Consider the following 19,451-nt stretch of genomic DNA (forward strand, 5'->3'; position numbering starts at 1 on the left):
AAAAACACTGAAGTGCTGTTTGAGATCTAATTTGAAACTTTATTATGTTAGCAATTACATGAGTGAGGGTTCTTCCAGTAATTTTCCCATGTGATATTCCTGGCTGTTAGATTCAAAATGACCTTCAAACACAGATAAGATCACAAGCTAATGAGGAGAGGTGGTCCTGAGCAGGCAGGGCAGGAGTGAGTCACAGGCATCCTTCATAAAAGTAATTATGTACTTCCTGGGGAGTGTTTTCTGACTCCAGTAAATATTGATGTACCTTTCCTCTGCTTTACAAGGTGAAGATTTGTTGGAGGCTGTGATCTACAATAGTTTTCACAAAAGTCTTCTTTGGGGGCTATTTCATTTGCTAGAATTATACAAATACAAGTCAGTCAAGCCTGAGCTGCAAGAGGACAATAGAGTTAAATATGTTATCAGATGTAAAGAACAAGAAAAAAAAATCAGAAACCAATAAGCTATAGATTCAGGCACCACAGCCAGGAAGGAAAATGTACCAATTTACTAACTAGAATATGGGACGAAGAGAAACTTCCATTCTCATAACAGGGCCCAGACACAGAGTGAGGGCACGCTCTAACTGAGATCCTAAAGTCAATCTAACAATGTAAGGACTTTATTGTTTGCAGAGGCAGGTAGGGAATAGTGTCATTGAAAACACCCAGATTTTGTTCTGCTAAAATTCCAGTTGAGCTGGGCACAGTGGCAGATGTTTGCAGTCCCAGCTACTAGGGAGGCTGAGGCAAAGGATCACTTGAGCCCAGGACTTCGAGACCAGCCTGGACAATGAATGAGTCCTCATCGCTAAGGAAGAAAAAAACTGATAAAATTTAAAAAAGAATCCAGTTGACTCTTTCTTTCTTTTTTTTTTTTTGTGACGGAATCTCATTCTCTCCCAGGCTAGAGTGCAGTGGTGCCATCTCAGCTCACTGCAACCTCCACCTCCCAGGCTCAAGTGATTCTTCTGTCTCAGCCTCCCGAGTAGCTAGGATTACAGGCACCTGCCACCACGCCCCACTAATCTTTGTATTTTTAGTAGAGATGGAGTTTTGCCATGTTGGGCAGGCTGGTCTTGAACTCCTGGCCTTAAGTGATTGCCCTCATCTTGGCCTCCCAAAGTAGTGGGATTACAGATGTGAGACACTGTGGCCTAGCCCCAGTTGACTCTTGACCTGTGTAAGCAGTCTTCACTGTTTCATCTGCTGCTATCTTGTGTTCACCACACCCAATATTTCTATAAGATTTGGTATTTAGTTAACTTTCTTTTTATCACACTAAAGCACTTCCATTGTTCAGAATGAATTTTGCATTCCCATAGTCAACTCTTCCAGATCAGTTTCTTGGTTTTGCCAACTCCAGGAAAGATGGAGGGAGACACCCCCACTTCGGCCACCCACTCCCACAACCACATCCTGAACATCCTAAACACTTGCTACAACTCCATGCTTGAAATACTCAGTTCCAACACACTACTATCCAATCCCAGCATCCTGTCCTTCTTGCTGTCTCATTCAGTTACTCCTTCACCTGCTCCTGATCCACAAGTCCTTCAATTCCTTTTTCCCTTCAGAGATTACTCCTGTCTTCAAATCTTTCCTCATTCAGCTTAGAGTCCATATCTCCACACTTGAATTATTTTCTTGGCAAAACTATTGCTACCTTGCCTCACTGTCTTTTCAGTGTTCTCACTTGGTGAATGGCCTAACACTGAATTAAGCATATTAATTTGTATTTAACTTCTGTGGCCTACCAAATCGTCTTCCTCACCTTGGTCCCTCCTTTTTCTTAATGGAAAAAATAGAAGCCGTGAAGTAGAAAGCCCTCAAGGCTTTGCCATCCCACCTACAACCTTACATGCATTTGTCAACAACCATTCTTGTTACCTCACTGCCTCTCCAGTGGAGTTGTGTTTCTCTAGTTGTCTGAGTACTTCTTCATTCATGCTCTGGATTGGGTAACTTTCAGCTCCCATCTAAATGTACTTTTTCATAATTAAAAACTTTTTAATTTAGTAATTTTTTAAGTAACTTAGTTAATCATATATGGAATGTTTTCCATCAGTATATTCACAGTCCACATTGCCCTTTTTTAAAAATTTTCCTTTTCTTTTGGCCAGTTTCTCCAAAGCATCATTTAATAACAGCAAGTGTTTGAGCACCTACTATGAACTAGGTGTTTTACATAAATTAGCACCTACCACATGAAGTAACTATTATTATTTCAGTTCTACAGATTAGGAAACTGGATCTTAGATGCAGTTATGTAAATTACTTAACATTCCACTGTGACTGTGGCAGATTTGGGACTGGAACCTAGGTCTGTCTACACTGGTTTGTCTATTTTTTGTAAATTTGCCTTAGTTGCCCTCTCTCTGATCTACAGTGTATGTTTTTCCTCTTTCCATCTCTTTACATCTACAAAAAAGGCAAAGTAAAGAAGAGTTGATAGCAGTAAAAAGAATCACCAAGGTAAAGAGCTGTTTAACTACTAGAAATAGAAGGAATCAGAAGGACCTAGGCTGACCTCAGCCTGTCTTCTCCTTAAGGAATCCAGGGTGAATGAATGGTGGCATGGAACAAAGACACTGACTCCTACTTCCCACGGTGCTCCATGCTATGCTCTTAAATATGGCATACCAGCGAGTGGGGCTGCAAACTTGCCCAGCCTCATTCCCTCAGATTAGCAGATCTCACAGAAAATGGAATTCAAAGGCCCCAAGAGAGACATCAGGTACTTAGCTGCACACTGAATCTACACTATTCACAGTCAGGTGTTCTGGTGAGGATGGGCACCTTGACAGACCTGTGAGTCACTCATTGATTGCTTACTGGGGATCTGTTAAGGAGGAAACTGTGCTGTGAAGGGGAATCCAATAGAAAGCTTATCCTTGACCATTTTATAAAATAGTGGGGCAGATGGATCATGTGCATAATGAATTTTATTAAAGATAGAAAATAAGTTCCTAAGAGAAATACAGATAAAGTACAACTTTTGGCCAAAGAAGGGAAATATTACTTCCAAACCATTGCAGGAAAAAGAGCTTTCTTAAAAACAGAATTTAAATTGGACCAGAGAGGATTTAGAACTATAGAGACAGTTTGAAAGGACAGGTCATGAGACCGTACCAACAGAAGCTACCAGCTAGGAATGTGTGTGTGTGTGTGTGTGTGTGTGTGTGTGTGTGTGTGTGTGTGTGTGATCTGAAGAGAAACCTAAACATGGGGTAGTTATGGTAAAGAGCTAAAAGTCTTAGCTATCTAAAACATTGAAAATGGAATGGCTAGGAGAGGAAGGTGTTTTTGGAACAACCTTCCAATTTCTTTCTCTCTTTCTAAGACCACTCCTGTTTCCTCATCTTTCCTTATTCAGAGTAGACTGGGTTCAACGCTTGATGGCTCTTGAATACCAGGCTGAAAAATATGAGCCTTGGACATTAGATTTGGGGAGATTATGAAATATACTCTTTGTGTTTGCTTTTTGGCCAGGCATGAGAAGCAGAGCTATTCTTTAAGGAGGTTAATCTAATAGCAGTATTTGAAGAAATTGAACACAAGTGAAACAGCGAATCAAGCTTGTCATGATTATAAATACTATTAGGGTTTTTTGAAATTATGAAGTTTTCCTACTCACCATAATATCAAAGACTATCTATTAAAACCCATTTATATCATTCTCTATCTTATTTATACAATTGACATTTCAAATACATAAAATTCATCATCAGCTTTTGTAACTCTCATAGCCTTATTTCTTTAAAAAAAGATACGGAAGAACATATAACATTATGAACTGAAAAAATATGTAAGTAATAAAATATAGACTTCAGCAGTCCAGAGAAAGAAATATACTTTGGCAAAGTTTTTAACTACCTTGGCACTTGTTAAAATACAGATTATTGAGCTTATGAGAGCTAGGTCAGCAAGCTTTTCTGTAAATGGCCAGAAAGTAAATAATTTAGGCTTTGTAGTACATTTGGTCTCTGTCAAAAATACCAAACTCTGTCCTTGTAGCAAAGATGCAACTACATAAAAGTCATAAAAGAAAAGGCATGGTTGTGTTATGAGAAAAGTTAGTAAGTTAATTTATAAAAATGGCCCACGGGCGTTCAATAGCAGCAAAAACCTGGGGCTGAAAATTTGACGAGAGATGGGATGTTTACTTAACCTTAAAGTATATCCCTATAAAATACATATTAAATGCATACTAATTACTAAGTACTTAATAGGTATTAGTTAACTTCAATAGAGAAACCTGGAAGATACAATGTTAGCCATGTGGTAAAAATGAAAATCACCAAAAATCATATGGTACTTGAAATAATTCAATAAAAAGAGCACAGCATCATTTCTGTGCTATCCCCGCAAAAGATACAAAACCTGAATCTATTCAGGAGAAAATGTCTGCCAAACCCAATGAAAGAGTTCTACAGAGTAACTCTTATGGACTCTTCCAACATTTCAAGGTCATTAAAGGAGAAAGAGAAACTGAAGAACTGACCAGATCAAAAGACATTAAAGTGATATGGCAAGTAAATACAATGCACGATCCTGGACCTTTGAAAGGACAGTATTGGGAGACTAAGCAAAATCTGATTATGATCAGTAAATTAGGTAGTAACATGGTAACAATGTGAATTTTCTGATTTTTATGGTTATACAGTGGTTACATAGGAGAATGTTCTTGTTTTTAGAAGATGAGCACTGAAGCATTAAGGTATAATGGGGCATAGTACCTCTAACTCCCTTGAGCGGTTGAGAAAAAAATAAAATGTATAAATGCAGGGAGTGAGAGAACAGTAGCACAATATGGTAAAATATTAGTAATTGCAGTATCTGGTTGTAGAGTATACAATAATTCTTCAAACTATTTTTGCCACTTCCCTATCAGCTTCAGGTTATTCAAAAGAAAGTGTTAAAAAAAAATGTATGGCTATAATACATCAACTAAAGACAGAAGAAAACATGCCCAAATCCTTGGGACTAAATGAAAGAAATTTTAAAGCAATGAGAGGGTGATATGACCAATTCATACATTGGGCAGAACATCAATTCGTCAGAAATTTCCAGCACTTTGAACAGAAGCTTCCCAACTTCTAATAACATGTGATTCAATTAATGAAAAAACAAAATTGAACCTTGTCAAATAGAAAATGCTAATGAAACCATGATGTACTTCAACATGGCTCAAAATAACTTCATCAGTGTTCAAGGAGCTAAACAGATCAAAATTACAAGCAAGAGTTATAAAAAGCAGCATATGACTGTGATGTCATGTGTGTTACCAGTGTCCTAGAGTTGCCATTATGTTTAAATTTAAGCTAAAAGCTATTTACCCAAGAAGGGGGCAAATCTAGGTATTATTGAACCCCAAAATTATGAAATCTGTAGATCCGTCTCTGGAAAAAAGAATACAAAATTATGTATAACAATTAATATTTATTAAGAAAGAGAAAATAAATTATGGTAAACTACAAATTTTAAGAACTTGACAAATATTTAAAAAAAAAAAAAAGATGAGACCGGGCATGGTGACTCACACCTGTAAACCTAGCACTTTGGGAGGCCGAGACGGGCAGATCATGAGGTCAGGAGTTCGAGACCAGCCTGACCAACATAGTGAAACCCTGTCTCTATTAAAAATACAAAAAATTAGCTGGGCATGGTGGCAGACACCTGTAATTCCAGCTACTTGAGAGGCTGAAGCAGGAGACTCATTTGCACTTGGGAGGCAGAAGTTGCAGTGAGCCCAGATTGCGCCACTGCACTCCAACCTGAGTAAAAGAGTGAGACTCCATCTAAAAAAAAAAAAAAAGAAAGACAAATGTTTTCATAAATAAGATGCTTGACATGGCTTTTTCATGATTTTTCCAAGATTTTGTGACTGCATATCTTTACCTTTCCATATGACAAAATTCTGCATTATCATTATCCATACACTGAAAGGAACGGTCTGTGCTAGTGAGAAGCCCTAAAACTGAAACTTCATTAACTACTAGTGACACTGCCAATGCCCATGGATAAAATGTTTCTCAGAGATGTTACTATGCTTGCAGAGAATATTGAAGGATGACCTCTGAGTTTATGAAAGGCTGAGATAAGTTAGAAGTCCAGGAGTTATACTGAACCATCCAAGTATGCTGACCCTTCAAGCATCTTATGAATATGTAAAGGTGAATAGCTAAAGAATAAGTTTTTGAAACCTGATGGGACTTTGTTACTGTTTATGTACAAGAGTAACACAGATAAAATAATATTGCTAACTAAATTTAGAAGAGTTCAACAGGAATAAATAAAAATTCTGAGTGACAAGAAGGCCTGGGGTTAGGGGGGAGGTATACAGAATATTGGTACATATTACAATCAAGGGCACCTTGGATTCATATGGGCCGTTTTTTTTGTTGTTGTTGTTCCCTTGCTTATTACGAGCAATTCTAGCTCAGAATTCAAGGAATTTAGGACAACTAAAACAAAGCATTAATAGCAAATGAAAACGTACAGTGATTTAAAACTTCTCTAGGTTAGGGACTTGGTGGGGACTCATTGGAGAGTTAGGATCTAGTCTAAGTAGGGTCCCAGCAGTGGAATGGCATTCAAAAGCAAGCAGGAGCAGAAAGAGCCAGAGAACAGATTTGATCTAAAGTCTGATGCAAGGTATAAAGTGAAAATGCTAATTCCAGAGCAGGAGCAAGAAAGTCAAGAGTGAAGTCATGCAAAACTTGGGCAACTGCCAGGGACAGGACTTAGAGCCCCAGTGTTGCCCTGGTTAAAGTCCCACATAGCTCAGCCTTCCTGTCCTGGCTCCCGAGAGAGCCCAGGAACGCAGCTAGAAATCATCTGCCATATCTGGAGCAGTTGAAAGAATTGCACCTGTTTAATTAGAGAAGGCAAAGCTAAAGAAGAGCTCTAATTATTCTCAGATTAAAGGGCTGCTGCCATGCAGCAAAGGGAGCAAATTTATTCCACATGTCCATGGCAAAGCTAAAATCAGCAGGTGAAATTTACAAGGAGACAGATTTTGAGTCCTTCAAGCAGTAACCTAGCAGGAATTATTTGCCTTTGTTCACCTAGAAGAGTGCCTGGAACATCCTAAATTATCAATACTACTTGTTAAATTAACTAATGCAAATAAGATATAATTGTTCAGCAATTATAGTAATTCAATTGTGGAATAGAACCTGATGATTATTTCTAGGCTTTGGGTATTTTATCAGGGATTTGACCACAATGACAATCTTAGACATAAATTTGAACATGCACCAGGCACTATTCAAAGTGTCTTACATATATTATTGCATTTAATTCTCACAGCCACCTTTGACATCAGCTGTACTATTAATCCTATTTTACAGACGAGGCAACTGAGACCCAGAAAGATTCTAATACTTATTCAAAGTCATACAGCAGAGTCAGGATTTGAACTCAGGGACCTAGTTCTTGCCTCTGTCTCACTGCATCCCATTATCCCATCTGACAGAGAAGAGCTGGAATTGAGTCCAATATCATGTGAGAGGATAATTGAGTGCTCTCTTCCTACATACTATGACTCTCAGACCATGCTGGATATCAGATTTTGCAGATGTCAAACCTCATTTTTGGCTAGTTTAATTTCTCTATATTAGCAATACTGCATATTTAGACATATTAAACAAAACACCCATAAGGTGCCACAACACAAGACGCATGACACTACATATATAAAACAATAAATCCTTTATGACCATAAATATATTGAACAAAAACAAAAATCTATTTTGATTTTTGGGGGGGCTCTCTTCCAGGTCTTCAACTTTATCAGAAAGTAGCATTGACTTGCTTTCCTTAGTTTGCAAGAACTTGGAGAGTTCAGTGGCGCCAGCATAGCCCCGATTAGAAATGCTCACTCAGCCTTGGCTAGATGCCTAGAAACCTTCTGTTTATTTCGCTAGAGCCAATTCAAAGTCACAAGAATGACAGGTGATAAATTGCAGGAGCACAGGTGATGTGTGCAGTGAGGCAGCCTGACTGAGAATGTGTACGCAGGGAAGAAAAATCACTCTCAAGGGTTCAAGGTCAATAATTATGCTGATAGGGAAATCAGCAAAGAGGCAGGTGTCCTGGATAACAGGACATATTTCTTAGCCAGAAAATTATAGTTTAAATGAAGGTAAGAAAGCATGCTGCTTTGAAGTTGCCAGGTAATCCCAGGAAATATGATGTAGGATTTGTTCCCAAGAAAAGGATTAGGATAATATCAATTATTGTGGAACTACGAGGTATTATTGTAAACTGTACCATACATGTGGTCATTATTATCTAATTTAATTTTCCCAAAGCCCAAGGCCACTCAGATAGTAAATGGCAGAGTTACAATTTGAACTCAGTTCCTTATGATTCCAAATCCACTCTCCTCCTACTATATTAAGCTGCTCAATATATTGAGCAATACCTTGACAAATTTGCCTTTAAGAAGGCATTCTGATTTTTTTCCCCCAGATCTAATGCTACATCAGATATCTGAAGTGGTTGTCTTATGAGATTGTGCTGCCAAATTAGTTTGTGGAAATGTTAAAGAATAAGCATTATGGGATTGTAAGCAGCTTCTTGGTGGTACCAAAGCTGCAAGTGTCTCTAGACTTTTCAAAAAGAAACCTGTGGCCAACCAGCATACTCAAGCTAGAAACAATGGAGATAGTGCTTAGCTCTCATTAGCTCTGCTAGAGTAGCTACCTTGCAGATCCAGATGTGGGCCTTTGTAGACTGAAACCTGCATCCCTCCAGAAATGAATTCCTGATTATGTGATGAAAGAATCCAACAAGGAAACACAACGGTAACAGAGAACCTCAGGCAAATATACAAATGAAGACAGAACTGAGGGGACCTAGGACTGCCACAGAAGGCCAGCCTTAGCTAACGCAACCTCTGATTAAAGGAGAGTGAAAAGTTTGGATATTAGACTATTAGGGTGAAACAAACATTACATATGAAGAAAAGAAGATTCCAAATGTACACACCAGCTGTCTTCAGAGTTCTCGGTAGCTATGGAAATAAAGCAGGGAGCAGAGATTAGATGCTTTAGAGATTCATCTTTCAGGCACCAAAGAAATAATTTCCTAATAATCAGAGCCAAGTGAAAACCAAATGAGTCATGTGAAGAAAATGGAAGATCCCTATTGAAGGTATCATCTCATTCTTGGTTAAAATGAGAGAGAGAACATAAAAGAAACAACTTAGCCAAATTGCCATTGCCATGGGTACTATGACAATGTCATATAATTCTTGTGTTTATGATTCTCTCCAGTGTCTCCTATCTTTCTCTAAAAAAAAAAAAAAAAAAAAAAAAAAAAAAAAAAAGACCTACAACAGTGGCTCCATGTTCTGAAAATTATCTTTCCTGACTTTTCTGTTAGTAGAATACAGTAAGGATACTGTTCGCAGTAACTCCCCCAACCTAGATCAAATCATGCTTCTTTCCAGTCACCCTATGTGGCTCCCACACTTGTCACTCCATGGCATGTTACCTTTACCAGCACGTCTATGGCTTACCCAGAAATGCAACCCGTCAGGTTTTGGTGTTCTATAACAGCAGTGGGAGAATCAAGTATAGACAGTAAAAATTAGAACACAGATCATGATAAAATATCCCCCTTACCAATTACACATTGTTCTGTTTGGACCAATATTTCCCCTCATCCCTGAATTTACCCACTGTCAGTTTCCAGAGAATACTTTTCTTTGCTTTTCAGATTCACTTTAAGTGCATACATCAATATTCTTGGGCTAGCTCCCCTGGCCTCCATTGTTGACTCTTGTTGCATTACCACTTTTGTAACCAAGGAACCACGGAATTTCAGAGCTGGAAGAGAACCTAGAGTTCATTTACACCAAATGCCTAATTTTATGGATGGGAAAACTGAAGCTTCAAAAGCTGATATGATTTGCCTAAGGACATAGGATTAGCAGCATAACTGGAACCACTGTTTTAATGGTGCTGATCTGACTTCCCTGTCAGAGGGGTGTTGTCTATTTTCAGGTACTGGGCACTAATGACATCTAAGCTACCCTGACACCTGCCATCTGATCATTTCTCCTACTGAAGTCCCAAGCAACAAGGTTCTGTCTGGTTCATCTCTTAACACAGTAGGAGGAAAATATATACAGACTTTTCTTTATCAAAGACAGTTGCTCCTTTTGGTTTTGAGATCATTGCACATATCAATAAGAAAGCTTGTTTTGCTTTTGCACCCTAAGATTAATGTGTGTGTATGTGTGTTGTGTGTGTGTAATAAAGAAGAGATTTAAACCAAAGAGTAATATGAATGAAAAATTCAGTAAAATAAAGCAACATTAATCCTAAAAGGAAGACATTTTTCTTCTCAGCTGCCACCTAAATTAAATATTTTGGGTTTTTATTTATTAAAAATTTTATATAGATTTGAACAAAAGTGATTTATTTTCTAAATTCTGAAAAAGAACAAATCTGGGATATCAAAAATCTGAAGCTAAATCTGTGCCATACATTTTTGTCTTTCATTTTGAGTTCCTAATCAGTACTAAATTACTACAGATGGCACAGATACTGCCATCCTATAAACATCAGTTCATCTAGAGACCAACCAGCCCACAGCCCATCTGGAGGAAAAAAATAAACCAATATCCACTGAGTACCAACTATATGCTAGCCTCTTCCATATGCATTATCTCACAGTAAGTAATCCCCATAACAATCCTGCAAGGTAAATATTGTTATTTCATTTGTCTTTAATAGAAAGAGGGAACTGAGCTCATATACTTTGCAAATGGCAGAGCTAGAATTTGAGTGTAGATCTAAGTGATCTCTTTTTTGTCTCTACACCATGCTGCCTGTTACCCTCAAAGATAGCCAACATACCATTGGAAATTTGCTGAGCAGGAATGTGTCAATCTTTAGAAAATGAGACAAAACAAGGAAAGGACACTGTGGAAACTGAGAAGAGTATCCCAATGGTTTCTCAGTCTAAGTGGAAGCAGCATCTCCCATGGCATGGAGGAGCTCCATTTTATTACTACATGGACTGCAAAATGTGGCTTTTGTTGTAAGGTGATTGGATATCTCAATTTCCCTGGCTTAATAATTACACATTGTATAAATATATCAGAATATCACATGTATCCCCACATATGTACAACTAGGATAGATAGATAGTTGATACATAGGTACACATATAGATTTTAGAAAATATGAAAAATAATTTCAAAAGCATGCTCTCAAGATACAGTTTTTAGTGACTAACAGTTTACGTGAATAAGTGTACCATAATTTTAACCATTCCTCTTTGGCTCGGTCTTTGGGTTTTGCTTTGGTTTTTGTTTGTTTGTTTTGAGACTGAGTCTCACTCTGTCCCTCAGGCTGGAGTGCAGCAGTGTCATCTGATTATAGGCATGAACCATTGCACCCAGCCTCTTTGTTTTTGTCCTAGTTTCTTCCTACTTTAAATAAATGCTGTGATTAACATCCTTGTATGTAAATCTTCTCTGTAGCACTTTGTGCATTTTTTTCGATGCCCATTTTGGATCTACCCTCTTCTCCTAGAGTAAAAAACTATCTATTCAAATTTTGTCTGATGGGACAATTTGGACTTATGGATCACTCAATAGTCCAGGACTACCAAGAAGAAATATTATGAGGATGGAATAAGAAAAATCTTAGAGTAGAGATCGACCTTATAAAAAGTCACTATGGGAAAAGTAGTTGGAGGTCCAGGCACAGAAAGCAAAGAGGGTACAGTAATGTCATTAGTTAAATTCCAGAAACTAACCACATCAGAGCATTCCAGGTTGCAAGCAAGGCAGAGCCACAGGAAGAAGTCAGGACAGGTGGTGGTAATCTAAGCAGAAGATGTGTCCATGCATAGAGGCGAGCCTCAAGCTGGTGCTATGGGAGCTGGCTAACCCCAAAGAAGGGACTGGCATAAGCTAGGGTAGATGCAGGGACCTAACCAGCAGGTTAGTCTTCAAGGGTAAGGAGGAGAACATCAGTGATGGTCCAAGTTTGTGGGTGGGGCTAACGCGGAAGGCCATAGGCAACGGTCATAAGGCCCTGTGTATCTTCCCTGATGCACCATGCAGAGTGAGTCTGAGTATCAGGGAAGAAGCCTTGTGAAGACAATGAAAGTACCTAGAAATCTTGGCTGGGCCGCTTGAACCTGGGTCTTGGAACCAGACATCATTTACCAGACAGTGCATGAGGAGACAGGAGGAAAGGAAAGGGGGGTGAGATTAAGGGTTTAATAAAGATCAGTCCTCTGTAAAGAAGAGTTGACTCAGATACCAAAGAGGGGAAGGTGACCTGGGAGGGGTCTGTGATGAAGATCACCAAGGCTGAGACTCTGGTGCTGAATATTTGGTCACCTTTTATCCATTTTGACCATGGCCCAAGCCAACTCACTTCTCTGTTAATGCCATTTAAATTACTAAAGGAAGATTTGCTTCTCACAAAAACTTCAAACAAAAATTCCTAATGTGAAAAAGCAAAAGTGCCCTTCACCTTCCTCATAATCCCATTCTACGCATTACCAATAAAAATAACTTGTATCTTTCCACATATTTTCTATATATTTGACCAAAAATATAACTCTATGCATCATATACTGTGATTTGATATTCTCATGTAATGTATTGGAGATGCTTTTCCATGTCAATATATATAAAGCTAATTTGTTATTTTTAATTGATGTACTAATTTTCATAGTATGAATATAACAATTTTCATAACATTTTCCCAACTAATGAAAAACTTGTTTTTTTCATTTTTTAAAAATTCTACTAATACCAGCATTTCTCCTAGTCATCATCTTGCATCAGTTTGGCATTGTTGCTCTGAGACAGACATTAAAACATCTGATTTCCCACCCACATTGGTTGAAAATGATGATGGACCTGATTAATTAACAAAAAATGGAATCTAAGCAGAGGGAAGGAGGAGGAAAGGACACAGTATAAGTGGTCATGGTGTTTTCATAACTTTCACTGACATGCTTATTACACTTAGAAATGGTATGGTTCAGTAGAAAACATGAGTCTGAGGGGACTCAGGAGACCTAGGATTTGGGATTTTATCACTTATTATCTCTTTTGGTCACAATTTCATCTTATTACCTGTTGAAGGGAACTGGATTAGATGACCTCTAATAGTGGTTATTCAATAGTTTATTTAATGCAGATAGATTAAAATTTAGGTGTTAAAGGTGTGTGTGTGTGTGTGTGTGTGTGTGTGTGTGTGTGTGTGTCTTTTTCTTTCCCTCTACTCTGTTGTCTAAGTTCAGAGGATCTCTAACCTCTTCCTCAAATCCTTCAAACCCATTTTCAAATCCTGAATGTTTGTAGAAGACATTATTTATTGCTTCATGTATTGGCTTCCTACTGCTATAGTAACAAGAGGCTGAAAACAACATGACTTTATCTTATAGTTCTGCATGTCAGAAGACTGATGCAGGTCTCACTGGGCTAAAATCAAGGCATCGGAAGGACAAGTGCAACTTTGCCTTTTCCAGTTCCTCAAGGCTGCCCGCACTCATTGGCTCAGGACCCCTTTCTCTGTCTTCATAACCTGCAGTGGTACATCAAGTTATCCTTACATTGAATCTCTTACTTGGATGTTTCTACTCCACTCTTCCATCACTTAAGAACCCTCACAACTATATTGGGCCCATCCAGATAACCCAAGATAAACTCCTTATTTTAAGGCAGCCATTTAAAAAACTTAATTTCATCTGCAGCCTTAATTGCTCTTAGCCATGTAACAGATCATGTTCACAGGGTCTGGGAGATAGGAGAGGGCATTTTAGGGGGCCATTATTCTGCCTACCACACTGTACAGTAAAAGTGTATTTTTTTTACTATTATACATTAAGTTTGGGATACATGTGCAGAACATGTAGGTTGCACCTATCAACCCGTCATCTACATTAGGTATTTCTCCTAGTGCTATCCCTCTTCTTGCCCCCCAGCCCCTGAAAGATCCCAGTGTGTAATGTTCCCCTCCCTGTGTCCATGTGTTCTCTTTGTTCAATTCCCACTTATAAGTGAGAACATGCAGTGTTTGGTTTTCCGTTCCTGTGTTACTTTGCTGAGAATGATGGTTTCCAGCTTCCTCCATGTCCCTGCAAAGGACATTAACTCATCGCTTTTTATGGCTTCGTAGTATTCTATGGTGTATATGTGTCACATTTTCTTTATCCAGTCTAATATTGATGGGCATTTGGGTTGGTTCCAAGTCTTTGTTGTTGTGAACAGTGCTACAAATAAACATACACGTATATGTGTCTTTATAGTAGAATGACTTATAACCCTTTGGATATAAACCCAGTAATGGGATTGCTGGGTCAAATGGTATTTCTGGTTCTATATCCCTGAGGAATCACCACACTGTCTTCCACAATGGTTGAACTAATTTACACTCCCACCAACAGTGTAAAAGCATTCCTATTTCTCCACATCCTCTCCAGCATCTGTTCTTTCCTGACTTCTAAATGACTGCCATTCTAACTGTCATGAAATGGTATCTCATTGTGGTTTTGCATTTCTCTAATGATCAGTGATGATGAACTTTTTTCATATGTTTCTTGGCCACATAAATGTCTTCTTTTGAGAAGAGTCTGTTTGTGTCCTTTGCCCACTTTTTTTTCATGTAAGTTTGCTAAAGTTCCTTGTAGATTCTGGATATTAGCCCTTTGTCAGATGGATAGATTGCAAACATTTTCTCCCATTCTGTAGGATGCCTGTTCATTATGATGACAGTTTCTTTTGCTGTGCAGAAGTTCTTTAGCTTAATTAGATTCCATTTGTCAATTGTGACTTTTGTTGCTATTGCTTTTGGTGTTTTAGTCATGAAGTCTTTGCCCATGCCTGTGTCCTGAATAGTATTGCCTAGGTTTTCTTCTAGAGTTTTATAGTTTTAGGTCTTACGTTTAAGTCTTTAATCCATCTTGAGTTAATTTTTGTATATGATATAAGGAAGGGATCCAGTTTCAGTTTTCTGCAGATGGCTAGCCAGTTTTTCCAACACCATTTATTAAATAGGGAATCCTTTCCCTATTGCTTTTGTCAGGTTTGTCAAAGATCAGATGGCATTGCTTCTGAGGCCTCTGTTCTGTTCCATTGGTCTATATATCTGTTTCGGTACCAGTACTATGCTGTTTTAGTTACTGTAGACTTCTAGTATAGTTTGAGGTCAGGTAGTGTGATGCCTCCAGTTTTGTTTTTGTTTTTTTTTTGCTTAGGATTATCTTGCCTATATGGGCTCTTTTTTGGCTCCACATGAAATTTAAAGTAGTTTTTTCTAATTTTGTGAAGAAAGTCAATAGTAGCTTGATGGGAATAGCATTGAATGTATGAATTACTTTGTGCAGTATGGCCATTTTCATGATATTGAGTCTTCCTATCCATGAGCATGGAATGTTTTTCTATTTGTGTCTTCTCTTATTTCCTTGAGTTGTGGTTTATAGTTCTCCTTAAAGAGGTTCTTCACATCCATTGTGAGTTGTATTCCTAGGGTATTTTATTATCTTTGTAGCAATTGTGAATGGGAGTTCACTCATGATTTGGATCTCTGTTATTGGTGTATAGGAATGTTTGTGATTTTTGCACATTAATTTTGTATCCTAGGACTGCTGAAGTTGCTCATCAGCTTAAGGAGATTCCGGGCTGAGACAATGGGGTTTTCTAAATATATAATCATGTCATCTGCAAACAGAGACAATTTGACTTCCTCTTTTCCTATTTGAATACCCTTTCTTTCTTTATCTTGCCTAACTGCCTTGGCCAGAACTTCCAATACTATGTTGAATAGGAGTGGTGATAGAGGACATCCTGGTCTTGTGCTGGTTTTCGACAGGAATGCTTCCCACTTTTGCCCATTCATTCAGTATGATATTGACTGTGGGACTGTCATAAATGGCTCTTATTATTTTGAGATATATTCCATCAATTCTTAGTTTATTGAGAGTTTTTAGCATGAAGGGGTGTTGAATTTTATCAAAGGCCTTCCTGCATCGATTGAGGTAATCATGTGGTTTTTGTCTTTGGTCCTATTTATGTGATGGATTATGTTTATTGATTTGCATATGATGAACCAGCCTTGCATCCCAGGGATGGAACTGACTTGATCATGGTGTGTAACCTTTTTGATGTGCTACTGGATTTATTTTGCCAGTATTTTATTGAGAATTTTTTGCATCAATTTTCGTCAGCCATATTAGCCTGAAATTTTCTTTTTTTGTTTTGTCTCTGTCAGGTTTTGGTATCAGGATGACACTGGCCTTATAAAATGAGTTAGAGAAGAGTCCCTCTTTTTCTATTGTTTGGAATAGTTTCAGAAGCAATGGTACCAGTTCCTCTTTGTACCTTTGTAGAATTCAGCTGTGAATCCATCTGGTCCAGGGCTTTTTCTGGTTAGTAGGCTATTAATTACTGCCTCATTCAGAACTTGTTTGTCTATTCAGGGATTTGACTTCTTCCTGGTTTAGTTTTGGAGGGTATTATGTGTCCAGGAATTTATCTATTCTAGATTTTCTTTCTTTTCTTTTCTCTTTCTTTCTTTCTTTCACCTAATTTTGTGTTTTATTTCTTAAAGTAGATTCCCCAAATTCTATGAATTTCAAGCAACCAAAATCTGGATCTATACTTGTAATCAATTACTTTAGTTTCTTGTATATGTCCAGTCTTCTTTTTGTAAATATAAATATCAAAGAATGAACGTATTCTTATTTTCTTCCCTGTCTTAAAGATTTAATATTCCCTCTTCTGTATCCTGCTTTTTTCCCTATCTTTTATTATTATTATTATACTTTAAGTTCTGGGGTTCATGTGCATAACATGCAGGTTTGTTACATAAGTGTACATGTGCCATGGTGGTTTGCTGCATCCATCCCCCTGTCATCTACATTAGGTATTTCTCCTAGTGTTAGCCCTCCTCAATCCCCCTACCCCCTGTTATCCCTCCCCCAGACCCCACCCTCCTACAGGCCCTGGTGTGTGATGCTCCCCTCCCTGTATCCATGTGTTCTTATTGTTCAACACCCACTTATGAGTGAGAACATGCGGTGTTTGGTAGATTTTCTAGTTTATTTGCATAGAGGTGTTTATAGTATTCTCTGTTGGTAGTTTGTATTTCTGTGGGATCAGTGATGATATTCCCTTTATCATTTTTGTTGTGTCTATTTGATTCTTCTCTTTTTTATAATTTATTAGTCTAGCTAGCAGTTTATCTATTTAGTTAATCTTTTTTCCAAAAATCAGCTCCTGGATTCATTGATTTTTTTTTTGAAGGGTTTTTCATGTCTCCATCTCCTTCAGTTCTTCTCTGATCTTAGTTATTTCTTGTCTTCTGCTAACTTTTGAATTTGTTTGCTCTTGCTTCTCTAGTTCTTTTAATTGCGATGTTAGGGTGTCAAGTTTAACTTGTTTAATGAATCTGGGAGTTCCCTATGAGTATTTTTAATTCAACAGGTGTCAAAAGTCTCAAGCTACTAGGATAAAACTGCCACACTTTGATATCAGCCAAATGAAACGGGAGGATATTGGCGGTATTAAAGCATATCTGAAACTTTGGAATCAGACTAATCTAACAGTGCATTTTGGCTTCTGTCACTTAAGAGTTTTGTGGGCTTGGAAAGACCATTTTTAATTTTTCTGAATGTCTATTTGTTTATATTTAATTAGGATAGCTCTTTCTTGGTGTTTTAAATCAGCGATCCCCAACCTTCTTGGCATCAGGACCAGTTATGTGTAAGAAAATTTTTCCACAGATGGGGTCAGGGGGAATGATTTTGGGATGATTCAAGCCCATTACTTTTTATTGTACAGTTTACTTTTATTATTACACTGCAATATACAATGAAATGATTATACATCTCACCATAATGCAGACTCAGTGGGAGCCCTGAGCTTGTTTTCCTGCAACTAGAAGGTCCTGTCTGAGTGTGATGGAAGACAGTGACAGATTATCAAGTATTAGGTTCTCATAAGGTGGATGCAACCTGGATCCCTTGCACGTGCAGTTCATAATAAGGTCCACATTTCTATGAGAATCTAATGTTGCCATTGATCTAATAGAAAGTGGAGTTCATGCAATAATGCGAACCATGGGGAGCAGCTATAAATACAGATGAAGCTTGGTTCACTTGCCTGCCGCTCACCTACTGCTGTGCAGCCCTGTCCCTAGCAGATGGGGATTGGTGACCTCTCTTTTAAATAAATAAATGAAGATCATCTAATCCCAGTGAAGGACCTGGTTCATGGGTGCCTGATGGAGGTTGGTTTCCTTCCTCTTTTTAATTCATCAGATGCCTGTCACATAGGTGGACATGGTACCAGTTCCTCTTTGTACCTTTACAAAGCTGGCAACCATTCATATTAATACGAAATCAATCAACCAACAAACATGCATTAAGGGCCTACTTTATGTAAGGCACTGTGCCAGACCCCAGAGTGATATATGCAACCATGCCTCCACTCAGGGAGATGTCAATCTTATTAGGGAATCAGTGTATGAACACATGAAAAAGGAAATAACAATAAAAGATAGTTTAATACTAAAGTCACAAAACTCACCCTAATTGCTGTATGATTCACTGCCCACATTCAAGAGGTAAAGGGTCCTATAAGCTAGATTGAAATGGATGGTTTCATGGGAGCAAAGGATTTGAGCAGGGATTTGAAAGATGAATTAAATTTAGACAATCTGTGAGGAGGGAGAGTTTTGGTTTATTCTGAGCAAACCTTTGGATTTCTCTCCCCAGTGACCTTCAGAGATCTTGGGTACTTTTAGGGGGAAGTGTTCTGCTCAAGACAGGCTAAGTCAGCCACATGAATGTACCACTAAACACTGCCATCTCCACCTCCTCCCCTCTGACTGCCTGCCTCCTTGCCAGGCTTCCTCCCTCCTCCTTCCCCTATCTCAATATGAGACAAAACAGTCTTTCTTCTTTCTGGGATTATTTAGAAGCAGTTTCCCATAATTATAGTAATCCTATCTTCTTTGAATTCACCAAAATTACCCCTTTTCTTTATGTTAGCACCACTGCTACATGACAGACATTATTTGTAAGCTTTGTGCCACGGTGCAATGTTGTTTTTTAAAGTGACATCTGCTCAAATAAACTAATGTTCCTATCTGACTGACTCACTTGGTGAGAACATGTCCACATGCCAATGTGAATGGGTGGGGGTGGGGGAAGATGCAGGAAGAGGAAAGCTTCTGGAAGAATATTTTTTGGTGTTTTAGATTAAGAATAAGACTATTTTATTCTTAAATAGTATTCTTAAATAAAATTTTATTCTTAAATAAAATAGTCTTATTTTATTTAAAGACTATTCCTATGGAAAAGCAGTGGACATTAGTTGAAGTAGCAGCAATGACTAATTGTCTCATGACGTCTGAAACATGCCATGTTTCGAGATGAGTGAAGATGGTTACGCTTTTCAAATAC

This window comes from Cebus imitator, unplaced genomic scaffold (assembly GCF_001604975.1).
Source record: "Cebus imitator isolate Cc_AM_T3 unplaced genomic scaffold, Cebus_imitator-1.0 Scaffold84, whole genome shotgun sequence".
Taxonomy (NCBI): Eukaryota; Metazoa; Chordata; class Mammalia; order Primates; family Cebidae; genus Cebus; species Cebus imitator.